General features: G+C 46.9%; 1 long non-coding RNA gene across 2 annotated transcripts; it reads left to right on the top strand.

The window, feature by feature from the left end:
* Positions 1–13,518: 13,518 nt before the first annotated feature.
* Positions 13,519–23,804, top strand: LOC142579811 (uncharacterized). Of its 2 annotated transcripts, none has more exons than XR_012827462.1 (3): positions 13,519–13,767; positions 18,639–18,897; positions 22,856–23,804. It is a non-coding gene; the product is annotated as an uncharacterized LOC142579811 (long non-coding RNA). The 2 variants fall into 2 exon arrangements; XR_012827461.1 differs by having other exon boundaries at positions 18,635–18,897.
* The last annotated feature ends 2,764 nt before the right edge of the window (positions 23,805–26,568 follow it).

Below are 26,568 nucleotides of genomic sequence, written 5' to 3'. Positions count from 1 at the left end.
ACCGTGGCAAAGGCGCCGTGCGGGCAGGTTTGCGTTGGTCTCCGTATTTTGTTGCGCTATGTCAGCTGGACAGTGCTCTACCGGATGTTGCTGTGTCCAGGTGGGACAGGAGGTACTAAAGTTCGTGAAATGAACGCGCATGCAACGCTGTACGCAATATACCGCGCCACGGCAATGGCTACGGACGAAGGAATATTCGCGGGAAATGCTAACGTGCTAACGATTGCTTAGTATTGCTGCGGAGCGCGCGGGTCCGAGCAGCACGGTTGCGCGCAGCGCGACGTGCTTACGCGAGAAATGTAAACAAGAGAGGAGAGCTGACCCGATAGGCGGAGCAACGCCAACTTCCGGCTTCACTTTAGCTTCACAAAGAGTGTCGTCAGGGCCTCTCCTTAGTTTCCTTCCTGTGTGTTCTAGCTTCTGTAGCGACGTCTGGTGTACGTACAGTACCAGGCCCCGCACACTCTCAAGTTTAACAAATGGCCACAGAGGGCGAAAAATCAATCGAGGCGTGTTTCAGCGTAAGCGCGCAAGTGGAGCTACTGTAATTTGGTCGAATACTTTAATTTGTGCTTTTTCTGCTAGGGGCGCTGAACATGCTGATTTTTTTCTGCGTACAACTGCGACATCTGCGTACAACAGGCGTTGGGAACGGTCGTGGCTCGCGGACGCTCCTGTGGACGAGGCTTCAGCGACTTCGTTCGTAGCTAAGTACTCTTTTATCTTTATTAGCTAGTGTTTTGAAGTGTTTTCTTTTGCATGGAGTAGGGGCGCAAATTTTGAATTTTTGGTAGGAGTAGGAAACGTGCCAGCTTTGTCTAGGTCTGGCGGCTCCCCCGTTAGGCCTAGCGGGTAGTTCTTTCAGCTAGCTCTTCGGATTCTCACATGGAGTAGGGAGTGATAATTCTTTGTTTTTGTTTGGGATAGCGGTCGAGGTCGGGTTTGCGTGAGTGAGTTGGCGAACTTGCTCGTTGGGCCTAGGGACGTAGGCCTAGCGATGAAATCGAAAAACGTGAAGGCCGCGGGGGACGGGGAGCAAGTGCAGTGCGACGAGTGCCTGCGCTGGTGCTTCCTCGACGAGACTAAATTTCAGAATTTAGCAGACGCGGTGGGGTCTAGCTTCACGTGCAGGTCGTGCGAGGGCGTCAGGGAAGCCGTCCAAAAACTGGAAGAGTATTGGACGGCTAAGTTTGAAGAGCTTAAGGCAAACCTGAGGGAGGAGCAGGAGAAGCGGGTAGCACTGCAGGCGAAGGTTGAAAATTTCGTCAAGGTGGAGGCGGCCCAGGCCGCGCAGTTGGTGAGGACTGTGGCCGAGCTTGGGGAGGCGAAAGAAAGGAGCGCCGAACTGCAAAGGCGGCTCGACGCTCTTGAGACTCGGGCAGCGGATAATGTCGGGTCAGGACACCAAAGCGAGGGCGAAGTTGATATGTCGCACTAGGCTTAAAAAACACTGACATCAATCAGACATAACGCCGCAAGCACCGCAGCTTTATTGCAGCCTGCGTCCGTGTGTTCCGCTGCTCACGTGTCATGATGACCATGGCAGTGCCGATGAAGGCACGATGAAGATGACGATGAAGTTGGCGATACATCACTGGCATGATGAAGATGACGATGAAGTTGGCGATACATCACTTCTCCCCCTCTTACAGGTCCAAGCGTTCAGGAGGCCGTCGCTGTCGGGTCGATCTTCGTAACGGTGGCGGGCTATCCGTCTGGGCCACTTCCGGACTATGTCGCGACGTGATTGGAGTGCTATCTGCAGGGTTTACGGCTACCCTCTGTGTCGAGAAAGAGTCTGAGACAGTTCGACGTCTCACCTGGTCCAAGTGTCGCCGCTGAATTCCTTTCCCGGAATCAACAGTGACCATTCTGGACCCCAGTTGATCTCGCACTACTCCTGGTATCCACCTACGACGACTTGTTCGGAAATCGCGCATCCAGACTGGGTCACCTGCCTGAACTGGAGACCCTCCAACTCGTGGTTGGATTTCTGGTGACCTTTCATCGGGGGCAATACAGTCCAGTTTTGTCCTTATTTGGTACCCCAATAAGAGTTCCGCCGGCGACTTCCCATCCTTGACGGGCGTTCGGCGATATCGACATAAAACCCGCGCTATGCGTATTCTGAGGTCTATTCCGGGGTTCTTCTTTAGTCCTTCCTTGAGCATACGCACAGCTCGTTCGGCTAACCCATTCGACTGTGGATGATAAGGGGCTGTTGTGAGTTGTTGCACATTGTTCCGTGCCAGAAACTCACGAAAAACTTTGCCCACAAATTGTGGTCCGTTATCAGAAACAAAGGTTTTTGGAAGGCCGAACCGTGCAAATATTGATCTTAGCGCGTTAGCCGTGGTTTGCGAAGTGGCAGTTTTCATTGGAATGGCTTCCATCCATTTCGTTTCCGAGTCGACGACGACTAAGACCATTTGTCCGTCCAACGGGCCTGCGAAATCTGCGTGCAGCCGGCTCCACCTTTTCCCGGTGGCTGGCCAGGCCAAAGGTATCTGTGCTGGTGGCATCGCTGAAGCCTGCGCACATGTGGAACATGAGTTCACCAGTCGCTCTATGTCGGAATCCAGTCCCGGATACCAAAACAACGTTCTCGCTGTGGTTTTCATGGCTGTCATGCCGGGGTGTGTCTCGTGCAAAAGACGCAACACACGCCTTGCCGCTGCCAAGGGTAGAACAATGCGATGTCCCCAGTACACCAAATTATGGCTGACTGTAAGCTCTGTTCTTCTGTTGAAGTACGGCCGGAGATGCTCATGGCCCTGCGGAAGATATGACGGCCATCCCTGGGAAATCCATTTTTTAACCTGCAGAAGGCTGGTGTCTCGATTAGTCAGATGTTCAACCTCGCGGGCACAAAGCGCTGTTTCCTCAAGAGAGTGGGCATACAAAACGTACTAGTCGGCAGCAAAGTCCCGCGGCTCCTCCATTACTGGCAAGGGCAACCGACTGAGGGCATCAGCATTGGAATGGTCACTGCCCTTCCGGTACTGCAATGTGTAGTTGTAGTTGCCAAGAAGCAAGGCCCAACGCTGTATTCTTGCGGCCGCCATCGGTGGTATGGCTTTACCTGGATTGAATAAACCAGTAAGAGGCTTATGGTCTGTTACTAAGACGAACTGATGTCCGTACAGGTAGTCTTTAAGCCGGGCGACGCCGAATACCAGTGCCAAAGCTTCTTTTTCTAACTGCGAGTAATTGCGCTCGCTCTTGGTAAGTGTCCTGGACCGGAATCCGATGGGGTAGTCAACACCATTCACGCGGTGCGACAAAACGGCCCCAATGCCTACTGGTGATGCATCGCACTCCAGCCGCAGTGGCTTATCCGGGTCGAAGTGAGCCAGAAACTTGGAAGCCACAATTGCCTGCTTAACTTGCTGAAATGCTTTCTCCTGTTCCTGGCTCCATTGCCACTTGACTCCTTTGGATAAGAGAGCATGTAGCGGAGCTAGCATGGTGGCCAGATTGGGCAGGAACTTGCCATAGTAATTTATGAGACCGAGAAAAGCTTTCAGCTCACTCACCGAGGTGGGCTTTGGGGCTTCAACAACGGCTTTGATATTGTCGTCCTTCGGTCGCAGACCCTTCGCGTCGATACGATGACCGAGAAATGTGACTTCGTCTTGCCGAAACTTGCACTTTCCCTTGTTCAGTCGGAGACCATACACCCGCAGCCGCTGCAGCACGGCTTTGAGCCTAGATGAATCATGTTTTTTCTCGGCGATGATAATGTCATCCAGGTACATCTGCACTCCAGGAATATCCCCCAGCAGTCCGTCCATTCGCCTTTGGAATATGGCTGGAGCAGAACTAACGCCAAACGGTAATCTGTTAAAACAAAAAAGACCCTTCTGGGTGTTGAGGACTGTTATCTTCTTTGCTCCCTCATCCAATGGCAACTGGTTGTAGGCTTGACGCAAATCCAAGGTCGTGAATACTTCGCCACCGTTTAACCTAGCAAAAATGTCGTCCACTCGAGGCAACGGGTATTGTTCTACCACAGTGGCCGCATTCACAGTCATACGGAAGTCTCCACACAGTCGGAGGGACCCATCGCCCTTCAAAACGGGTACCACAGGGGTTGCCCATTCAGCGGTTTTTACCGGCGTCAAAACGCCTTCCGCGACCAGCTGATCCAACGATTCAGACATCTTATCTCTGAGAGCGTAGGGTACAGTACGGGCCTTAAAGAACCGTGGACACGCGTTTTCTTTCAATTGAAATGTGACCGGTGGTCCTTTGCACAGGCCGAGTCCCGGAGCAAACACGTCGGCATATTCGTCAAGCAGCTGTTGCAGATCTGTGCTGACAGCCTGTATTCCAGCCGGTTGCAGATTCGCTACCACATTCGACAACATTGCCACTCCAACTTCATTAAATGCCTTGATAGTGTCTCTGCCGCACAAAGATGGTCCGGAGCTGTCGACCACTATGACAGTACCAGGAATATCTTTCCCGTCGCACGTAGCGGTCATGCTAATCTGGCCGACAACTGGAAGTTCTCCCAAGAGACAAGAGAGCTTGAGCTGTGAACTCTCCAACGGAGGCCAGAACTGCTTGTACTTGCGGAACACCGTTACGGGAATGACGCTTACAGGTGACCCCGTGTCCACCAACATAGTGAGCGGAACGTTATTCCAACTGATGTCCTTGTAAATAGGCTTAACCTTGCGGATACTGGCTGCGTGATGGAGAACCGCTGTAATCGTGTGCAAGGCGTCGTTGTCGTCCGAGCTTGCGTCCTCTCCGGCTGCCATGGCGTACGAACCCTGGCGCCGTTGTCTTGCTGGATAAGATCCCTGCCGACGGTCACTATCTGTGCTAGACAGGCACATCCGACGTAGATGTCCTCGTTTTCCTAGCGATGAAATCGAAAAACGTGAAGGCCGCGGGGGACGGGGAGCAAGTGCAGTGCGACGAGTGCCTGCGCTGGTGCTTCCTCGACGAGACTAAATTTCAGAATTTAGCAGACGCGGTGGGGTCTAGCTTCACGTGCAGGTCGTGCGAGGGCGTCAGGGAAGCCGTCCAAAAACTGGAAGAGTATTGGGCGGCTAAGTTTGAAGAGCTTAAGGCAAACCTGAGGGAGGAGCAGGAGAAGCGGGTAGCACTGCAGGCGAAGGTTGAAAATTTCGTCAAGGTGGAGGCGGCCCAGGCCGCGCAGTTGGTGAGGACTGTGGCCGAGCTTGGGGAGGCGAAAGAAAGGAGCGCCGAACTGCAAAGGCGGCTCGACGCTCTTGAGACTCGGGCAGCGGATAATGTCGGGTCAGGACACCAAAGCGAGGGCGAAGTGGGAGGCAGGGAGCCAAAGCAAGCGGTCGCCAGCTCGCCGCCGGTGAATCGGCGTAGCTATAGCGAAGCAGCGCAACACGCCCCGAGTGAGGCGACGCTGCAGCCACAGGAAGCCGGGAAGCAGGGAGAGGTAGGAGAGAGTGAAAGGGTGATTATCGCTGGCGACTCAAACATGGCTGGGTGCTCAAAAGCAATTGTGGAGAGGGTGAAAGGCGACAAAAGAGTGGCGGTAGGGACATTTCCAGGACAGACACTGGGTTCTGTCATGGAGCGAGCAAAAGAAAAGTTCACGGAAAATGCCCACGTGCGCAACCTTGTCGTAGTAGCAGGTGGGCTAAATGACGTCCTGAACAGGAAAGGGCCAGGACTAGCCCAGCGCTTGGCGAAGGGGGTGGACGACTTGCGCGAGCTATCCCCTCAGGTGCAGATCGTGGTGTGCACGGTGCCGGAGGTGCCTGTGCATGACAGTCACGTACAAAGAGCCGTAATGGCTGCCAATGAGACAATATGGAAAATGAGCCGAGAGAAAGGCTTCGAGGTTGTCGAAGTAAACAGGGAAGTGAGAAGTTGTGGTGGTTTTAAACGAGATGGGATCCACTTCAATTACAGGCTAGCACGAGAAGTGGGCTGGCGACTTGGGGGTCGCGCTGTTGCTTTTTTAGGGGGCCCGCGGGCGCTCAGGAGGTCAGAGTAGGTAGTAATAAAGAAGGTCCCCTAGGGGAACATCAGAAGAGCATTGCCGTCGATAACAGAAAAAGGAGGAAAGCAAGAACAAGAGCTCGCCATGCAATAGGCTACATAAACATGCAGGGCGGTAGAAGAAAGGAAAAGTGGACAGAGATTGAGGAGCAGTTACATAGAGAACAAATAGGGGTGTATGCGGTTACAGAAACTCACCTTAGAGACTCAGAAGAGCCGCCAGTTATTGAGAATTATGTATGGGAAGGGTGCAACAGAACTAAGTCGGAAAGAAAGGGAGGGGGAGTCGGAATGCTCATCCATCAGGGAGCCAAAGGGAAAAGAGTAAATTCACAATGTCAAGAGCATCGTTGGTTATCAGGTACAATGAGTGGGAAAGAAACTTGGCTTGGAGTTACGTATTTGTGGACCGAAATAAATTGCACAGAGAAGAATAAAGAGTTAGTGGAATGCATAAGCGCTGATATTAGGGGTTTCGGGAATGGTGCTGAGATAGTCCTATTAGGTGACATGAATGCCCACATACAGGATTTAGATGGCTATACCGACAATAACGGGAAGTCAATGCTAGACCTTTGCGAGCAACATAACCTCGTGATCGTGAATACAGGGCCTAAGTGTGAAGGACAGATCACGTGGGAAGTGGGAAACCGGCAATCGACCATTGATTACTGTCTGATGACAGAAGGAATTCATGATAAGTTGAGAGAAATGGTCATCGATGAGGAAGGGTTTAGCAGCATAGGGAGTGACCATAAACGCATCATTTTGAAAATGGGATATGTAGTTGGGAAAGAGAGCAACGAAAGCAAAATGGCCAGTCCAAATTTGAACGCTGAACAAATAGCAAACATAGTCACTAGAGAGGAGGAAGAAATTGGCAAGTTGCCAAGTAAGGGGTGGGAATATGGTGAGCTTCTAAGTGTAGTAACGACAGAAATACGGAAAGAGAAACAACATGTTCATTGGAAAGGAAAAAAGAAACCGAAAAGCTGGTGGAACAAGGAGATACGAGAAGCGATCGCCGAACGACAGAAGGCATCTCGAGAGCACAGGCAGGCAAAGAAGGCGCAGTTGCCACAGGATGAAGTAACCAGTAAATGGGAAATATACCGGGAGAAAAAGTCTATGGTTCAATACTGGTGCAAGCAAAATTAAAAGGTGAAAGTGAAAGTTGGTTGTCAGAAATACGTGAGAAAAAGAAGGCCGCACCTAGAATATTTTGGAATCACATAAAATTATTAGGCAGGAAGTCAACAACAATACAACAACATATCCTAGACGAAGATGAAAACAGACTGGAAGGAGAAGCAGCAATAAATTACATCCAAAAAGTAACAGCCGAATCTTTCAAAGGCAAGGACGAGGTTGTATTTGAAGAAAAAAAGAGCATGAAAGAGACCCAAGGGGGAAAGGAGCTAGTGCTTACAAATTTAAACTGGAAGAAAGCGGAAGAGAAAATTCCTAAGCGCACAGCCACAGGGCTAGACGAGGTTCCCGTTAAGCTGATAAATGAACTGGGACCAAAAAGTAAGGAAGCTCTCGTGAAAGCAGTTGAAAAAACTTTAAAAGATAGACGAATACCAGACAGTTGGCGACAAAGTAGAATGAATTTAATTTATAAAGGTAAGGGGGAGAAAGACAGAATTCACTCGTATAGACCGTTGACCATTACATCGGTAATATACAGGCTAGCAATGCAGGCAATCAAATTAAAGCTTCAAGCATGGGCAGAAAATAATGGCATTTTGGGAGAGCTTCAGAATGGCTTTAGAATAGGTAGGCGTTTGGATGATAACTTGTTTGTTCTTACTCAGTGTATTGAAATATCAAAAGCAGAAAGCAGACCGTTGTATGTGGCCTTTTTGGACATTACAGGAGCATACGACAACGTAGACCGCAGCATTTTGTGGGATATTCTGGAAGGGGAAGGCTTAGGTAACGACTGTATACAGCTTTTGAGAGAGATTTACCTAGAAAATACTGTGCGTTGAATGGGAAGGGATGAGGAGCGCGGAGAAAGTTCATATCAACAAGGGACTGAGGCAGGGGTGCCCTTTATCCCCGCTGCTGTTTATGATGTACATGGTGAGGATGGAGAGGGCGCTAGAAGGAAGTAATATCGGGTTTAATCTATCATACAAACAGGCAGGTACAGTAATAGAGCAGCAACTCCCAGGTTTATTTTATGCGGACGACATTGTGTTGCTCGCAAACAAGCAAAGTGATTTGCAACGTCTGGCTAATATCTGTGGACAGGAAGCCAACAATTTAGGTTTGAAATTTAGTGTTAGAAAATCAGGTGTTATTGTATTCAATGAAAACAGTGAACAGACAGTGGAGATACAGGGCCAAGAAATACCTCGGGTAACAGAATATAAATACCTTGGTATATGGATAAACGAAGGCAACGGATATATGGAAACACAGGAAAAACCATAACAGTCAAGGGGAAGAGAAATGCAGCCATAATGAAGCACAGAGCGCTATGGGGATACAATAGGTACGAGGTCCTCCGAGGTATGTGGAAAGGGGTAATGGTTCCAGGACTTACTTTTGGAAATGCGGTTGTTTGCTTTAAATCAGGGGTACAATCAGGACTCGACGGGAACCAAAGGTCAGTGGGTCGCCTCGCATTGGGCGCTCACGGGAAGACTACAAATGAAGCTGTGCAAGGGGATAATGGCTGGACTAGTTTTGAAGTGAGGGAAGCTCGCAGTAAAATTGAGTATGAAGAACGGCTGAGGAATATGGAGGAAAGTAAATGGGCTGGGAGAGTGTTCAGGTATCTGTACAGGCAAAACATTGATTCACAGTGGAGGAAAAGAACTAGGAAGCTTACCAGCAAGTATGCGGCCTGTTGGGTGGGCAACACAGCAACAAAGAAGGTCAAGCGGAAAGTCAGAGAGGCTGAATTAATCGCATGGGTGGCGGCAATGGAAAAGAAACCTGCCATGAGTAACTACTTAAGGGGAAAAAACGAAATTAGGAAAGAAACCATTTATGATAACTCAAAGGGAAGCTCATTACTTTTCGAAGCGAGATCGGGATGCCTTAGAACACGAACCTATAAAGCGAGATATAAGAAGGAAGAAGAAGCATGTGCTTGCTGCGGTAAAGCTAGGGAAACGACGGAGCATATTTTATTAGAATGTGAAGACGTCTATCCAGTGGTCGATTTAGGCACCACTGGCCTCCTTGAAGCCCTTGGGTTCAGCGGGAGCAATGGTAAAGCAAACAGGTCCGCAATAGACATCAGTAAGAGGCGATTGGAGGATTGGTGGAAGAAAAGTAGGGAAACGACAAAAGACGGAGACGTGCAAAAGCACAGTTCGCAATAGGGTATCAGAAAATTTGGACGTGGTAGTTCATAGTGTCTTTTTTTTTTTGTTTCTCATTGGTTAACCTAGGTAGGATATTAGGCAGCATAGTAGCAAGAGCTTGGTGGCGCAAGCCACCGCCCCGTTCCAAAGGGGACGCTCATAACATCCATCCATCCATTTTACTTTGCACAAACCATTGACATAAGTAATCGAGGTGTCTAATGGCGTTTTTCACTGGTCGATCTGGAGCGGCCGCCGAAATCCTCGAGCGAGCGCTCGGGTTTCACAAATCCGAATCGGCCAGCGGAGCGCAAAAACGCTCCGCGGCGGATCACGCAGGAAGTCTGCGTACACGTCGCACGAACCGGTTCCGAAAACCATGCCCTACTTCCGTTCTGTACGTTTCCACGGCAACCAAACTCGCCGTCCCCCGTGTGTAATTTGACCGTGGCAGTCGCATAGTCCGTCATTTCCATGTCGCGCCCGCAAGGATTGTGCATGGACAACGTGCATAGAAGTCTTCGTGCAGCACCTGCGTCACTTCGTAATCGCTGTCGTCCGCGCTCTCATCGCTAAACGCGAGCGCTGCAGCAGCACCGAACGCAGCCATTTTGCGAAGCAACACAATGTTGTGCGTACCATAGAGTTTCCTACAAAATTTTGTAGGAAACTCTATGGTGCGTACCAACCGGGTACCGATTTCTCTTGAAAACGGAAGTGACGCGAGCTATTTCCGCCCGAATCCGCGTCTCGGCGGCGGAGCAAGTGAGAGCGATCCGGCGCGGAGCGAGTTCATCCGAAACGACCAGTGGAACGCGCGAACCCGCTCCAGATCGACCAGTGAAATTCGGATTCGTTGCCACGGAGCAAGAAGTTCTGCTCCGAATCGACCAGTGAAAAACGCCATAAGGATGTTTCTTTACCTCAGGCAAATAGGCAGTTGATTTTTCTTAAATTTGATTGTTGAAGCTGCTTTTTAGTCATAGCGTCAAGGTTTTTGTACTTGATTAACCACCGACAGCCGACAGCCTATTGATATCGATGTGTTTCCTGGCCGTTGGCGTTCGAATACTACGGCGGTAAAACATTTTCGAAAGCATGCTGGTTTCGTCTGCGAGTCATTACATAGACTTGCTGTAAAGAGGTCTACTCTTGGCAAAAAATAGTGCCTCATTTTGTTTAGGCGTTGATTATCATAATCAATGCGGCGGAGGTTGAGGAAGTACGCTTGAAGGTACGTTTTTATGCCGTTGATCTCCATAACACCGTAACTACGCAAACCGATGTCACAGAACACCCGATGCATCATTGTGTGTTCTCCGTCATTGCTTGTTTGCTGTACGCCTACTAATTCTTCATTTCTTCTTCAAGTGTTGTATCCTCCTTTTGTCCTTGTTCTCTTGTACTTGACTTACAGTATGTCGTTCCGTCAGCTGTAATGCGCATTTGCAAAACCAATACGTTTGATAAGACGCAGTGGTTATGATAATTTCACTATACACATGTATTAAGCTGGCACATATGGTTCAGATACAGATAGCTGTATGCGGACTTGCACGACGTTGATGCGGAGATTAGGATAATTATGACACCCGTAAGGAAAAGGCAGCTGACGGCCGTAAGCTGTTGCGTTCTTTCCGCCACACTACCCGGCCTGGTAGTGCTGTAAAGATGCTGTATAAAAGTGACACGCGGTGACAGGGAAGTTATTATACTTAGCAGCCGACCGTACGTATTGTAGCTTAGGTCTTCTTCCTTGTGCGTTTGTGGTACCCTTATTAATGAGCCATTTCTTGACTATGTTCTTGACTATGTAACCGCGTTTGTGTGGATGCGTAGACGTGTGCTTTTTGTTGTACTTGTAAAATGAAAATAAAATATTTTCAGGCTTACTCAAACTTTGGTGTCGTGTGCGTTTATTCTAGTCGAGGCCATCGTGCCACCTGGAAACCGCATTATGTCAGTAGCCCTACACGAAATGCAACAGCTGGAGCGCGGCGACACAACTCGGGGTAACGGCGGCGTAATAAACGAAAAACCGCTCGGGATGCTCTTAAAAGTCAGTTCAGAGTGTGCCTTAACTCGATATGACTCAGCGCTACATGTATTCTGCTGCGCCTCGATCGTGCTCTCGCCAGTTTGGTTGCTGTGTGGCAAACGTAGCGCCTACATATATATTTAGGCGCTAGGTTTGCCACATAGCAACTAAACTGGCGGGAGCACGATCGAGGCGCAGCAGCCAGAGACCCAGTAAGGCCACAGAACACCTGGTAAAGCGGCCATACCGTGCAAAACCCCGTTTCCGTTTCCGGCTGTACAGCGCCGCCTGTAGTCCCATACTTTAGTTCACGACGCCACCGCTACGCTTATTTCCGTAGCACTGTGGAAGGTACAGTTTCCCTTCTCTAAGTTTCTATAGGTGTTCTGTGACAGTACTAGGGTGGCTAGAATTGGAAGGTGTGAAGACCGCGGCGTCGCCGCCATTGCCTAGGGAGGCCCCGCTGCGCGTTCCTCCCACTGTGGGAAAATTTGGCGCTTCCGTCGGGGGCGCGGGTAGGGTGGCTAGCGCGGGGGCGCCGTAAGCTTGTCAGTCTCGTAGGCCACGGTGCAGTACAATGTAACTCTCGTGGTCGGTGTAGTGCAGCTGCGTTTTTCTCGCGTTTCCTAAGCTTTTCTTCAAAGTAGGTGGTGTGAACTGCTGTCGCTATCCCCTGACACCCTGTGAACATGTTGCAACGACATGGAAGGTCGACAGCAGTGCCTTGACATTGAAAGTTGCACCCAAGTTGACATGTTCACACATATACCCTATGGATTTGAAAAGATGCGGGTAAATCTGGCCTTCAATATTATCAATAGTGCAGTTGTGCACGCCATGAACTTACACAAAGAAAAAATTGAGTAGCAGTGCTCAAATCTGGAGCCAACAAGGGTGTTCATTGACGTGATGGCTCAAACAATTGAAACCATGACATCACGGTTTCTAGCTGAAGCTTTGAGGTATGCACACAGCAACTGTGCTCAGTTTAGTGTGCCGGTGGTAAATGCTTTTCGTGTTGTTTCAGACGTGGTAGTGCTCAAGAAACTGCACTTAACAGCATGCTGGCGTTCTTAAGCAAGGGCACATCAGAAGGCCTGCGTGTGACCATACATTCCACTGAAGACCTCTTGACGTATCTAACTGAGAAGGTTGAGTTCAGGTTCTTGATGACTTCCCGCCTCAGTCAGGATTGCCTGGAGCGTTCATTTGGTATTGTGAGACAGTCCAGCGGAGCCAATGATCACCCCACTCCTGCATAGTTCATAATTATAATGAAGTATGCAAGCTTATGCATTTCAGTCTGTGGGGGCTTCAGTATCCCTTAGTCTGTCTATACAACCTCATTCAGACACTCGAGGACAGGTTTACTCGGGCATTTAGCACTACGCGACTGCACGCAAAAGTTGTCAAGAATTTATTGCTTCTAGCAGCCAATGTGGCACAGATTTGCTGCAGGAAGCATTCCGCTGATCTAACAGGATCGGTGTCTAGGTCTTATTGTATAACACGTATTCACTTCTTAAAAATCAGTGTGTCATCCACAACAAAGCCAAGAAGGTTAAGCCTTGTGTTTTGTAAAAATGTGATATGCAATTATTGTGTTATTTCGAATAAACATGTATTAAGTCGCAAGCGCTTTGTACTTTCTAGAATTTCTTCACCACAATGCTGATATATTGCATGAACTTCTTCCATTTAATGTTACAATCCCAAATATGTGACTTATGTGCGGGCGACACATTCAAGGTTATTCCAATGCGCTGGCCTTGCGCGGCGGTTCCTATGAACTATACTTTCGGCGAGGCATAGGCGCGCTAATCTCGGCAAGAGGTGGTCGCAAAAACCGTTGCTGTGTCGGCTGCGTAGTCGGTGCTCGCTGTTCCCATGTGGAATGAGAGCAGCGAAACATCATTAAGTTCTCTCAGCATCTACAATGTAGAGAAAAAAGTCTGGTCAGATTTTAACGCATTCAAACGCAAAAACTAAGCGCTACCAAATCATTTTCCCGCCCGGAGGTATGCAGACGCCGCGAGAAACTACGGCGCCCTAAACGGCGCCCCGGCCGGCAGCGCCGTCACGCGGCAGGAACGCGTTTTGGGGCCAGCTTCCGGAGGCCGGTCTTCACACCTCCCCATTCTAGCCACCCTAACAGTACGTTGTATCGCGGGTACGTGTACACCCCGTGATCCCCGTTTCCGTCACTAGACAGCGACTAACTTTACAAGTGGTACTTGCTGCACCCTCAGATTCCCAGTCCTTTATGCAGGCAGGTATGCAGAGAATTTCTGGGCAACCCTTGTCATCACAGGGGACAGTCAGTCCGGGCAGAGTTCTGACTTTTCTTTCGACACGGGGAAAATGATAGAAGGATTATCCTAACGCCTTTCCTGTACTGGAGACAAGGTAAAATTGCGGCCTAGCTGAATGGTTTCGTCACGAAGTAGTAGTGGTTGTTTCATGTTTCAGCCTGTGTTATTCCCAGTTAGCTGCAGAGGACAGGTGTGCAGTGTTTTGATGACAGTGCTTAGGACTTTCAGACTGGCTCCAACCAAATAAGTGAATTTTATTAGCGCGACGTTTGGGAGCCTATTCGGCTCTTTATTCAGGGGTTATTCTTCGGGAGTGGCGGTGTGCAGCTTTTAAAGGGTCTTTTGTAAAAAAGGAGGGGAGAGTACGGAAGGTGGGGAGACACTTCACAGACGGAAGGGGGGGGGGGAGCGGAAGGGTGACATGGCTGCATTGGTGCAGGTCGGCTGGGATGATGACCGGTGCTGGGTGCTTGACCCGCGAGAGTGCCGTTCAGGGAAGGGGGGGGGGGGGGGTTTACGGGCGAGCGCAGACGTTTTGGGGTTGGCGACCTCGAGCGGGAGTCTACCTGGCTGGGCGTCCTTTTCTTCTTTTCGTCATGTCGCCAAGGCCGTGTATATACACGGAGGGTAAGCTACCCTTCACGCGGTTTATGTTACCCACTTTTGAAGGAGCTGAGTAGGCCCTGACACGTCGAGCAAATAAAATTCACTTATTTGGTTAGGGTCACTCTGAAAGTGCTAATAAATTTCCCAACCAGACAGGCAATTCTGTCAAAATGTCTAGCTTCAAGGACAGTGCTCGTATTCATGTGTTACCACAACTCGCGAATGCCTGATGGCGGGACACAACAGTGCTGTTATGATTGACCTCTTAAGTGTGGGAAACATTCCAGTGTGCTTTCCCTTGTCAAGAGGACTTCCCTCATCCCCGAAAAGACTGTTATGTTCAGCCTGGACTTAGACCTCTCAAGTGTGGGAACATTCCAGCGTGCCTTCCCATATCGATATAATTGCCTTCTTCCCCGAAAAAGTGTCGCCCCTCTACGGCCCGAGCAGACACAAAGGGGAGGACCCAAAGGAGAAGACGCGAAGGGGTAGTAGTCATTGACTTCAGGAACTGACAAACGCACTGACACTTCTACAAGTTCCCCAAGTTTCCCAAGGAGACATAGACTACCACAAGACCGCGAGGCGTTATTTAAATAAAGCCGTCCTAGTCCCCGTGTTAGGCAAAACTGCTCATGACACGGATAGAGTCGCAACCGTGTACCAATCAGAATTAGTTTTATTCGTGACAAAAATGGCGATAATTACATGATGAGTATATACAGAAGGAGGTCCCGTAGTTAGAAACTGAAATGAAACTGAAACTGAGAAGCCAATGAAGTAAATACATTTTTTTTATCACGATTCCCGCCTTTGTTTCCGTCTTCTGATTCTTGCAGTGACGACCCACCTCACTCGGTCGAGATTGTATCAGTGCTCAATAAAACCCTGTATGCTTTAGTGCTCAAAACAACTGGTGCCATGGCTTCACCTTCTAGTATAAGGTGTTTTGCCACTGAATGCCATTCATATGACACTGTTGTTGTAGGTGCCACCGGGCCCTTGTGTATGCAATGCCTGGACTGCTTACACTTCTCGTCTAGCAACTTGTCCAGGTTTGCACGCGAACACCCTTAACGTTGCAGTTGCCGACGTGACAACAGCCACGAGTGGACACGGTCTACCAGAGAAACCACACCACTGCACTGAGTAGTACTTGTTGCCATTCAGTTGTCCCTCATTCCTGTTGAAATGAATCAAGCAACTGTAGCTCAGACGCGAGTATTCAAGGATTTCAAGCACACCCTAGGCACCTGTGCTCAATGACCAGCACGATTTGACAGTGATTTCAGTGTTTGCAGAGCTGTTCAGCACCGGATCGCGTGCTGCGACCAGTTCACACCCTATCGATTGGAGTCGTATCAGTGTTCTCTATGCAGAAGTGGAGTGCGCATATGAGCCCTTTTGCAGGAATTGCCATGACTGAAGTGTGCGAACTCGCATGATGACGTGATGCAACTGGATGCGCTTCAGAGAGTTCATTTCTTCGGTGACTCCGCCAAAGAACATACTGAGTTCCGCAGACATCCCAGCGCACAAGGCCCGACAAACTGAGGGAAACGAGGCGGTGCCTTCACAGAACTCCGGAGGTGCGAGCAGCATGGCTGTGGTGCGGCGAATGGTATGCTCAAAGAAGCCACGAAGAGTGATCTGGTGACCTTCCAGCATGACAATTGAGGCGGGTGCAAAGAAGTGATGAAAGGCCTTGCGATTCTGAAAGATGAAGAAATTCGGACTAGTTGGAGTTTATGATGAAAATACGAGGCTGGCATGCAGGAGCTCTACGCTACCAATAGAAATAAAAAAAAAGGGAACAATGTGATGGGAAGCATTTTGCAGATACCTAGCTGTCTAAGATCATTTTCAGGTTCCATGATGTGGATGGCATAGTAACGACCAGTGCATGGTAACTGAGTTATTGTACAGCAATGATGGAATTTTACAGCCTCATGTGCTAATGTGGTGCAGTGTCACATGGTGTATCAAAGGGCGAACTGGCACAGTGAAGGATGGGGAAAATTATCGTGACGAGGGTAGGTAGAAAATTGTTGCTATGTGACATGGCGCATGCGGCAACTGTTTCAAAGCACTAGCTTATGCATGGGCAGGAGTAAGGCAAGTTTGTTATTTTTTTGCCTAGTCTGTGGCCTCTTGGGTAGTTGCGCTGGTGACCCTAGTTCAGATCCTACCACCAGTCAGCTAATCTGTTTATTTAAAAGGCCCCTTAGTTGAGACTGGAAACTATTGCAGAGTGCCTGCTAAAAGGTGAAAGATGCGCCACATGAAAGATAAAACAGCAGCCAAAAGGCTAGATGCTCCTGAGCTGCTTCTCTGCCGTAGTCGTGAGGTGTCATTGCCAAAACTCGTGCATGGCAGACCTGTCTAAGATTATGAAAAATTTCCTCAAATTTGCCTAGGAATGGTAAAACTGGTGCAAGAAACATGTCTGAAGCATTGCTGATTGTATAAATGCCCAACATGAAAACATGAGTTTCTAGCATCAGGAGAAATGAGCTCCACTATACTGCTGTCTGACCTTCAAATATTTTAGGATTAGAACTGTTCTGTTAATGTTGATTCCTTCAAACATGGCACATACTCAAGAGGGTAATTGGCCACTAGTTGCCACTTGCTCTTCCTTTACCGGCACATGATTTGTCAGTTTTCCTTAAATAAGCACATGCACTTCAACCAATGTCAGGCATTTATACATAGCAAACAACTGAATTGGCACAAGCAGATTTATTTCCAATTCCTTTAACTGTCGTGTAGTCCAAAATTGCAAGACTGAGCAGTCCTTCCTTTCACTTTTCTCTTCTGTGCTTTCTCCTACAAGTCCAAGCACAACTGTTTCTGTCCGACACATTCCTGGCAGCCACCGTTGCTGGCGCTTATTTCGTCAGCTAGCACAGCCAGTTTTGGCCACCTGAGCAATATAGCCGCACATTGTTTGTTCTCCACCCCCAGACACACAATTCTAGATTAAGGAAACGACACAGAGCAGCCTGTTTGCTTTACCACCTGCTGGTCTTTTTATAAAGTGAAGCTTTCTTCGTGAATTCAGGCGGACTTTCCCGACTGTGAGCGCTGCTGCTCTCTTACCAAGTAGCTCACACTTGAAAAAGAATTGAATTACGTGCCCGATGGTGAGATCGAACCTCGGCCCCCCGCACTCTTAACAAAGGTACACCCTTTGGGGTGTATATCTTCCATACAACAGTAATTGTCATCTGCCTTGCTTGCGTTTCCTTTCTTGAAAATGCTGCGCCCGCTACTTTCCTGTTGGGAATGCTATGTCATGCTGATAATGCACATGCTGTTCGTTACTGAGAAATACCGGGCTCGCAGCATTAAAGAAAAGGAAATGCAGACAATACAGATGATGTTTATTTTTGTGTGGCAAGATACAACACAAAGGGCGTAATTTTGTTTGAGTGCAGTAGAGCAGCTTGATGCTTGAAGCGTTAAACCACAATTGCACCTATACTCCCATCATGCCGATACCAACAGCTCTGAGATTATCACTGTGTAGTGTCGCATCACATAGCGCGAGTGCTTGAGGGCACATGCGTGCATGCCATTTTCTTTTACGCCAAAGACGCATAAATGAAGGCAAACTTTTGGCATTTGATTAAACGTTTCGTGAAAGTTTCGCTTTGCATAGATTCCAAGATGTCTGTTGGATCTGCATATTTTATTCCCTTATTTTTTACTCTGGAAGGTGTACCAAATTTTGAATAATGATTTTCATTTGCGGAAAGCTCCCATCGGGGTGGGGTATGGCCACTTCTTTTTGTTTTGTTTGAATTTTTAATTGCATACATTACTTATCGGGGGAAAAAAAACACTTCCCTCTCCGGTTCCCGCTTTTTTCTCAGCAAAGGTGGTGGCCCTATATTGGTAAGTGAAATGTCTAGCAGTTGACAAAAAAAAATTAATAGGGCAAAAAAAAAACTAGAAAAGAATTATATTTGGTTTTGTGTGTCTTTTTCTTTAACTGCTGTGTTTTTTTTCTAAGAAACCCCTGGAGGTGCAGTTTCAGTGGTAGAAGAGAGTGATATAACATTTATTTCCACCAGTCAACACCACAGAAGGTGGTCTTCCTCTGCAGCGCCTCTATCCGTCAGTCGGGATCCCAAAGGACTCGGTGGCAGCAAGAGCTTGGCTGATGAGTTCTCATTGATTCTTGCTGTCTGGATTGTGTAGTAAGGCCTCCCAGGATTCTTAGAAAATCATCACAAGCACATGAATATTGTTGTTGTGTTTCTGTGCCTCGTAACTGCGTTGTCCTGCTCATCTGGCAGCTGTGCTTTACTATATTGCTACATAGTTGCCCTTATCCTTTTTTTTTTTAGACAGACAAGGAGCAGCTTCCTCCTAGCAGCGGGCACAAATCAGTACTTGCTGGCCGCCATGGTGATGCACGCGGATGCCGATTCACAGTGCGACCTGAAGGCTGTGGTTGCTGTCAAGTCCACGTGGTTCTTTACTGTGGGCATGTCCAAGTCAACTCAGGCAGGAGTACTTCAATGGGGGGTCTCCAGGTCTACGCAGTGGGAAGATCCAACTGACTGCCATATTACTCCTTTGCTGGTGGAACAGCCGTTGCCAAAAAAAGGTGCACCATTATGCATTTAAATACAGAATTTATTCTGGGCCTAATCAGAACAAATTGTACACATTAAGTGGAAGTATGCAGCACATGCAAGATAGGAGACTGAAGGAAGATGGCATGTCACTTCATTTGTAGGTATGTGCATTTATTTGAAAGTGAACATGCACATGCATGCACTCACACACATCTGCCAAAATTCTGTTGTACTGTACCATGACAAAGAACAATGTCAAGATGAACCGTCACAAACTAGTCAATTGTCAGTCTTGCTAAATTACACACCTGCCGAGAATGTCTCCACCACGTATTTCAAGATGCAAAGAAAGCAGGGCAGCAATCCAAGATGATTTTTGTGGTGGCTTTCCTTGCAATTCAGTCGCCATGGTGGCATTCTTCCGCTGAGCAGAAGTTCGCGGGTTTGATTCCTGGCTACAGTGGTTGCGTTTCAATAGAGCAATATGCAAAAATATTCATGTACTTAAATTTAGGTGCGCAGGAAAGAACCATAGGGAGTGAAACTTAATCCGGGGTCCCACACTACGTCATCTGTCGTAGCCCTAGTGTTACTTTAATTCCTTCCAATTCGGTTATAGCAAACATTTTTGTTTCAGACCAAAACAGAGGTTTGAGAAGTACATTCAACTTTTTGTGCCCGAGTTCTAACCAGCTCCTTCACACAGCATGCACCATTGCTTCAGAGTGTCTCAGCACGTTAAGTTGCTTCGTGTGAAACTAATCCTGGAGCCATATTGTTCAAGGATTTCTTTTGCAATCCGTTTTTGTCAAGGCTCCTCATTGGTGCCGACAGTACTTAACATGCCGTGCGTTAAGTGCCCAAACATAGTGATTGTGGCCTCTGACAAAAGTGGATGAAAAAGCAACTTCGCATTTTGCACGCGAAATGCGAAGGTTGTGGGTTCGGTTCCCACCTGCGGCAAGTTGTTTTTTCATCCACTTTAATTTCCATTAATTCATCATTTCTTTAATTCATTTATTAAGCACAAGTAATTTCCCCTATGTTGTCCTTGGTGTCAGTGTTTGTTGGCTTCTTATGATATGACTAATAAAAATCAGGCCCCTCAGTTAACCCCCCTTCTTCATATGAAGGTATAGTATTTTACAATATGTAGCAACAGTAGGAATGCTCAATGTCTGGTCGATTTTCTATGAAACTGAGCATTTCAAGTCCATCTGGGTGCAACATTTTCCTGAATCTTTGTCCAAGAAAACGGCGTCCCACAGGGTTACGTATTAAGCACTGCACTTTTTGTGGTGAAGATAAACTCCATAAATTCAGTTATACCATCCAACATTATGTCCTCTTTATACGTCGACGACCTTCAAATGGCATGCTGTGCCTCGAGTATGTCTACATCTGAAAAGCAAATACAGATAACAATGAACAAGTTTACACAATGGACCGTTAAAAATGGATTCCGTTTTTGTACACAAATTTTTGTACCCAGATCTCACATTAAACCAAAGCCCACTTCCAGTAAAGCACAAACAAAAATTTGTAGGAATAATTTTTGATAATAAACTAAATTTCATTGCCCACATTACATTAACAGCGTAAAAACTTATGCAAACAAAGGACTTAACGTCCTGAAGGTCCTGTTACATACGCATTGGGGCACTGACTGAACATGTCTCTTATGTATTTACTGCTCTATCCTGCAGAGCATTCTTGACTACAGCTGCATAGTTTATGGGTCAGCAAGGCAGTCATACATCAAACGTCTGGTCCCACACACAATCACGGAATATGCTTAGCAACTGCTGTGTACAGGACCGCACCAGTAGAAAGTAACGAACCCTATTTGGAGCACCAAAGAACCTTGTTCACAATTTCATACATACTCAGAATCGCAGCTCTACCTAATCATATATGCCACACTCGTCACTTACACCATGAACAGAATGTACTACTATACCAACAAACCACATAGCGTGAAACCACTTATCCTTCGTTTCGAAGAAATGTGTCGAAACTACAATGTTCCAAGCGAAGCCCTTAGGGTCGCCGAAAGACCAAACAGACTGCCCCCGTGGTATGATGTCTAAGAATTACAAGAAAAATATGATGATTACACAGAGTCTTACACTGATGGGAAATAAACATGTTGGAAGCACAGTCGTATCGGAACTCTGGGAAAATTGTCTTGGGTTGCCACAGTTTGCTTCAGTTTTTACAGGCAAAGTATATGCCTTGCTTATGGCTTCAGAAAAATAGTAATAGGAGATTATAAAAAAGTTGTCTACGCAGATTCTCTCAGTTCACTTAATTCTCTCCATAGAAAATCGGAGTGCAAGCCTCTTTTCAGCGGCATCCTGAGAATGTTTAGCGAAAGTGAAAATCGTGATAAATTGTCTCTGTTGTGTTTGAAACCATGTCAGAATCCCGGGAAATGAAAAGGTGGATAAATATCCAGCAATGACAGCCCATGAAAGACTAACAGAGAGAGAAATAACTATTAGTTATGTAGCCGGGAGATTGGTGGGGGGCCAACCTCGCCTAGATGGCGGCCAGAAGCCCTTGGGCTCTGGCGGAATTGTGGGCTTGCTGGATGGCCAAAAGTTGGTCTTCGGGGGTCGAGCTGAGCACCACGGTCAGAAACAAATCTTTTTCCATTCAAGGACTGTGCCCGAATGACCCGTGCTACGACGACCTCAAAGTGGTAAAAGGATTTAGACCGTAAAGTCAACAAACTGCATATAGTAAAGCCCATGCTGCAAGAGTGGAATATATCATACTACCAGAAATATTTCATGGAAGTTATGCTATGTTGTGTTTGTATTGGACACACACATGCAATGCACATTTTATTGAAAAATGAAAAACAATGGTTTGTAATCAATGCCAAGAACTTCGAACTATGAATCGCATTTTAATAACATGTCCGGCATTGGAGGGATAAGGACAAATATTTTATGCACTTTACAAAACACTAAGACCACTTCATCCCTCCCTGATCCTAGCTGAAAATGCACTTGTTTCACTAGACGATATTTTTAAGTTTCTAGAAGAAACGGGTTTCTTAAACTAACACCCTACATAACTAACTCAACCTAAAATAAGTTGGTTATGTTTGTGTTATAAACTTGGGTTGTGACTTGCAAAAGATGTGCTGCACCAAGTGAGCTAAAATTAAGCAGTTATGTTCCTGAATGTTCAAAAAGTGCAAGTCTGCACATCAACTTTTCTATCTGTGTATTAGCCGAAGTTTTGAATTTGCAACTTTGAAAAAATGAAATTTTATTGGCGATTTCTACGAGATTTCAAAATGTAGCAGTGTCCTAAAACACGATATCATAAAATTTATCGACGAAATCAGTAGGATTGAATTAGTAGCAGGGACACAGTACTGCTCCCAACATTTCAGACTTGGCCAACACATTTTTCTAGAAAAATGAAAAAAAAATCATTGACTGCAAAAATGATATGCTACAAAACCAAGTAGTTTTCTTCTGAAGCAGCATTGAAGGCAGGAAAGCAAGCTGCAAAGATGCTCTTTCAAACAAGACCGAGATGGCCTGGCTATGATAGATGCTTTTAGAATGGTGGGCAACACAAAATGGGTCAGTTCAGTACTTTCATTGGCAAAACTGAGCATTTCACAGGAGAAATAGAGTGCTTTCTTACTCAAAGACATATCATTTCGAGCTAGTTTTTTGCCAGCAGGTGCATGCACCATGATATGGGGATTAGAATAACAACACAAATGACAAATTATTTGTTTGTGAACTTTGTCTCCAAGACCCATGCTCGCCCTTAACTTGTCCTTCCGTGGGATGTTGGTGCGTTCTGGCAGGCTCCTTTTTCTTTTTTTTACGCATGCATATTAGTGTCGGTTAATGACACATTGTACCATAGCCTTCAATTCTCAGAACCAAAGGTGTACTCCTTCACATTGAAACTACCTTTGCACCATAATAAAGTAACTTTTCTCATCTGTTTCAGTGGAATCTCTAACCCCAAGAAATTCAAAGAGTTCTACCTGTGAAATGCAACAAGCTGCTAAACCTCCCACTGCAGCTGACCATATTTTCCATGCATCTCGGAGCAAAGAGGGACACTCTCCTATTGTCGTCGTGGCAGGGTCAGCAATTGTCACCTACGCCTGCGGATGTTGTTTTCTTGAATTTCACGATTTAAGTGGCTTGACCTGCCATGTACAGACGTGCTCGTGGCCGAAGCCATATTATTGCAGCCTGTGTTCGCAACCTTGTGCAGACTGGAGTGCAACGCGTGCCCATCTCGCTACTCATGTCGAGAAAATGCCAAGAACGTGTCCATTCTGCGAGTACACCCTCGACGGCAGCCACTCTTTGGCCATGAGGCATGTGCTGCGGCATGTGGATGTGAAGCAGTTCATGTGCAACATCTGTAAATCAGCATTCATCAACGGGAAGGATCTCCTCTCACACATTCAACGGTGCCACTTGAATGAGAGGACTTACAAATGTGATTCGTGTTCCATCTCATTTGCCGACAAACGCACTTTGCAAGTCCACGTTCGCCGGCACGCTGGTGAACGGCCATACAAGTGCAACGTTTGTTCAGCCACGTTTGCCAACAGGCCGGCGGCTGCAAGTCACATGCGCTGTCACAAGAAGGGTACGCCATACTGTGCTGTGTGCTCCCGCATGTTTGCCACGTGGTGTACTTATTTCACTCATGTGCGCTGTAAGCATGGAAGTTGTGGTGGCAATCCCTGAAGTGAGTAAACGGCTGCCAGGTGTTGTGTGTTTTGAACATTCTCGGAAGCTGTGCGTGGCATGTGCGTGTTACTTGGCACTAATGGCTTTACAACTTCTTCGAGACAGTGTGCTCACCTTGACAGTGACCATTATTCAGTGTTGTGCTTCTTTATGCTCTAGTTGTCATTACAAAGGATATGAAAATGGCAGTTTATTGTGAACTGATTTTTCCACGACTGAATGCAGCTATTTAGTATGTGATGCAGGCATGGAGACCATACTTGTACACGTATTGCAAAGCCTGTAGCGCCCTCTGGGGATTATGTATAAACACAGCACTTTAAAGTGTCCCTCAACAGGTCTGGCCATTTTGAGCTGACAATCTCAGAGCATATAATGCGTGCTAATGCAAAGAATTACATCGCTACGTGCCGCGGAAAGGTCTGAAATTTCAATCCGAATGCCGTTTTCCCTTTCCCTCACGGCGACCATGCTCAAAGCAGGACGATGACGTAGTCGTGTCCCTGTGCCTATGTACTCGTGTCCGCAGTGTGACGTCGCTCATGTCTACACGTCTTCGAGAATTATTCAAGGCAACATCTGTTATTTGTGTGATCTGTTGCTTGAATTGACGAATTGAAGTTTTGAGAAATAAAACGCACAAACGGAATGTCTGCGTATTTTTTTGTTTTACTTCGCACCGTAGCAAGAGAGATGCACTTCCGCTTCGTCTGCTTGTTTCCACGGTTGTGCAGCCACGTGCGCAGGTATCGAAACTGCCATTTTATACCGTGTTCCAGTGTGTGATCATGCTCTGCGATCCGCTTGTTCTGCCTCAGTATTCGTGGAGCACTGAATTATACCACTAGTCATATCCTTGTGCACAGCGCGGAAAATCGTGCGCTGCACGAAACAAGACATAACAGCCTGCGTGCAATGCTGTCAGCAGAAGTGTGCAGCGCTGCAAAAAAGTAAGGAGAAAAAGAAATGAAGGCGGGGCCCATGACATATGCGTCACACGATCCTCGAGGTCCGGTATGGGAGAACGCAGGGAAGAATTTCGCTTGTGGAGGCTAGACGGGGCGAGTGGAGAGTGTCTCGCTATGCAGTGGAGTTCACTTTCTGAAATCATAGGTTTGCAGCACTGAAATATTTCTATCTCTGTTATTAATGAGCCAATTTGAAAAATTTTTGTGGCAGAACGCTCCCTAGAGGACATACAACATCGAGCCAAAATATTCTCTGGTGCCTGGTGAGGGGCCCTTTAAAGGCACTCAAAGGTAAAACTAAGTTATGCTTGTCCAATACAAAAACAGCTTCTCCTGGAGTGATAAGAGGCTTGGTAAGCCAGAAAGTTTGCAAACTCCTCCTTCATGAGGCCCTGATAATACTAGTCAAACCTTAATATGATCACTTACGGTTGTAACAAAGTTAATCTAAAATGTTCTTCACCAATATCAGCCTGCAGCGAAAACATCATTATAATATTGGACATAATGAAGATATTTACGTGCGAGATGCAGCTTTGCTGCAACAAGGCTCAACTGTACATGTAATGCGTATTATAATGACAATGTATCATATATTGATGCCACTTGCTTGGAAATTGAGGCATCCCCTGAGACTATGTAAATGTTAAATTGATTTTGCCCAAACATGTGATAAGGAAGATAATGCAAAAGGCATAATAAAATCAAGTGTTCAAGCCCAACCGTTTGATCCGCAGTCCTGCTTACAGATGCAGCTCATTTCTGGCAAGCAAGCAAAAGTGTGCGCAAACTGGGTGAGTTTGTCCGAGAAAAGGTACAATTGGTCAGACAGACCCAGTTTGTGTTTCAAGGTTGAAGCTTAAAGGGACAGTTAAGGCAATATTAGGTCAAGCTAAAGTGCTCGAGAATCTCTAAGGTGTCAATATTATCATGAACATAGCCCTAATAATGAAATTGAGGTAAATGCAGGACACGATTGAAAACTCCCCCAGAAAATTCAAGTACTTACCCGATGACGAAAGCACCCCTCAGTTAAATTCTGCCAGTAGTACTCAACCACTTATTGCAAAAAGCATCCTTGTATTGCGAGACAAAATAAAATGCTACTTGTCCAGTTCTGTATCATTTTTAGAAAAAAGGAATGCATTGAAATTACCCTTGACACCCGGGCGGTCGAAAGGTTTCATTATCACTCGACTCTGCGTGCCCACGCGTTCGCATAGAGCTGTGCTGGTTTTGCTGGCTTGCAAAACTCGCACAAAGTGCAAGTGGCAGGGAATTCAACTTCCATGTGATGTCGCGGGGTGCCCAAATGGTCCATGCCACTTGACCAAAAAGCAGCTGCAGCAGTGAATGCGCCGCTTTGTCTTGGCTCAGTACCGCCGTCTGTCGGGCACCATTTTACTCACCGCCAGCAGCAAAGAGTGGTGATGGCGTATGCAATGTCACCACTCCCCCGGTTTGATGGCAGGAGATTTGAATTTCAAAAAAAGGTATTCGGTCCCTTCAGATGCAACTTTGTAAACTAAGTATATCTTTGGCACAAAACAAGCATTGCAATGTTTCTGGAATGGTATTTAAACAGTCCACATTGACTTAGTATTTGCCTTTTCATCTCTTTGGATGAAGTGAAGGTCCACACCTTCTAAATCCTGCAAAAAGTACTGGCAAGCATCAGAGTGCTTTAAACAATTTTATATAGTACTTGCTTGTACAAACCAGTGCGTTTTTAATATCTAGAAGGTGGATGTGTCAGAACATTGCCATACATTGACTCTCTGCAGCTGCCAGGTGCATTCTCCTAAGTTTCTTGATAAGCAAGCTCGTCATATCTAGACTAACCTTATTTCTACACGACTAACATGTGCTGGTTAACCAATGCCATGCATGCAATGAAAGCACTGTGGCTGTGCTGCAATCTGAGCAGATTGACACCTAACAACAGGAACTGCTGGCCGTCGTACTCACATGCGCTTAAAATACT

Source organism: Dermacentor variabilis, chromosome 4 (assembly GCF_050947875.1).
Source record: "Dermacentor variabilis isolate Ectoservices chromosome 4, ASM5094787v1, whole genome shotgun sequence".
NCBI classification, from domain to species: domain Eukaryota; kingdom Metazoa; phylum Arthropoda; class Arachnida; order Ixodida; family Ixodidae; genus Dermacentor; species Dermacentor variabilis.
This window is presented reverse-complemented; position numbering and strand designations above follow the sequence as displayed.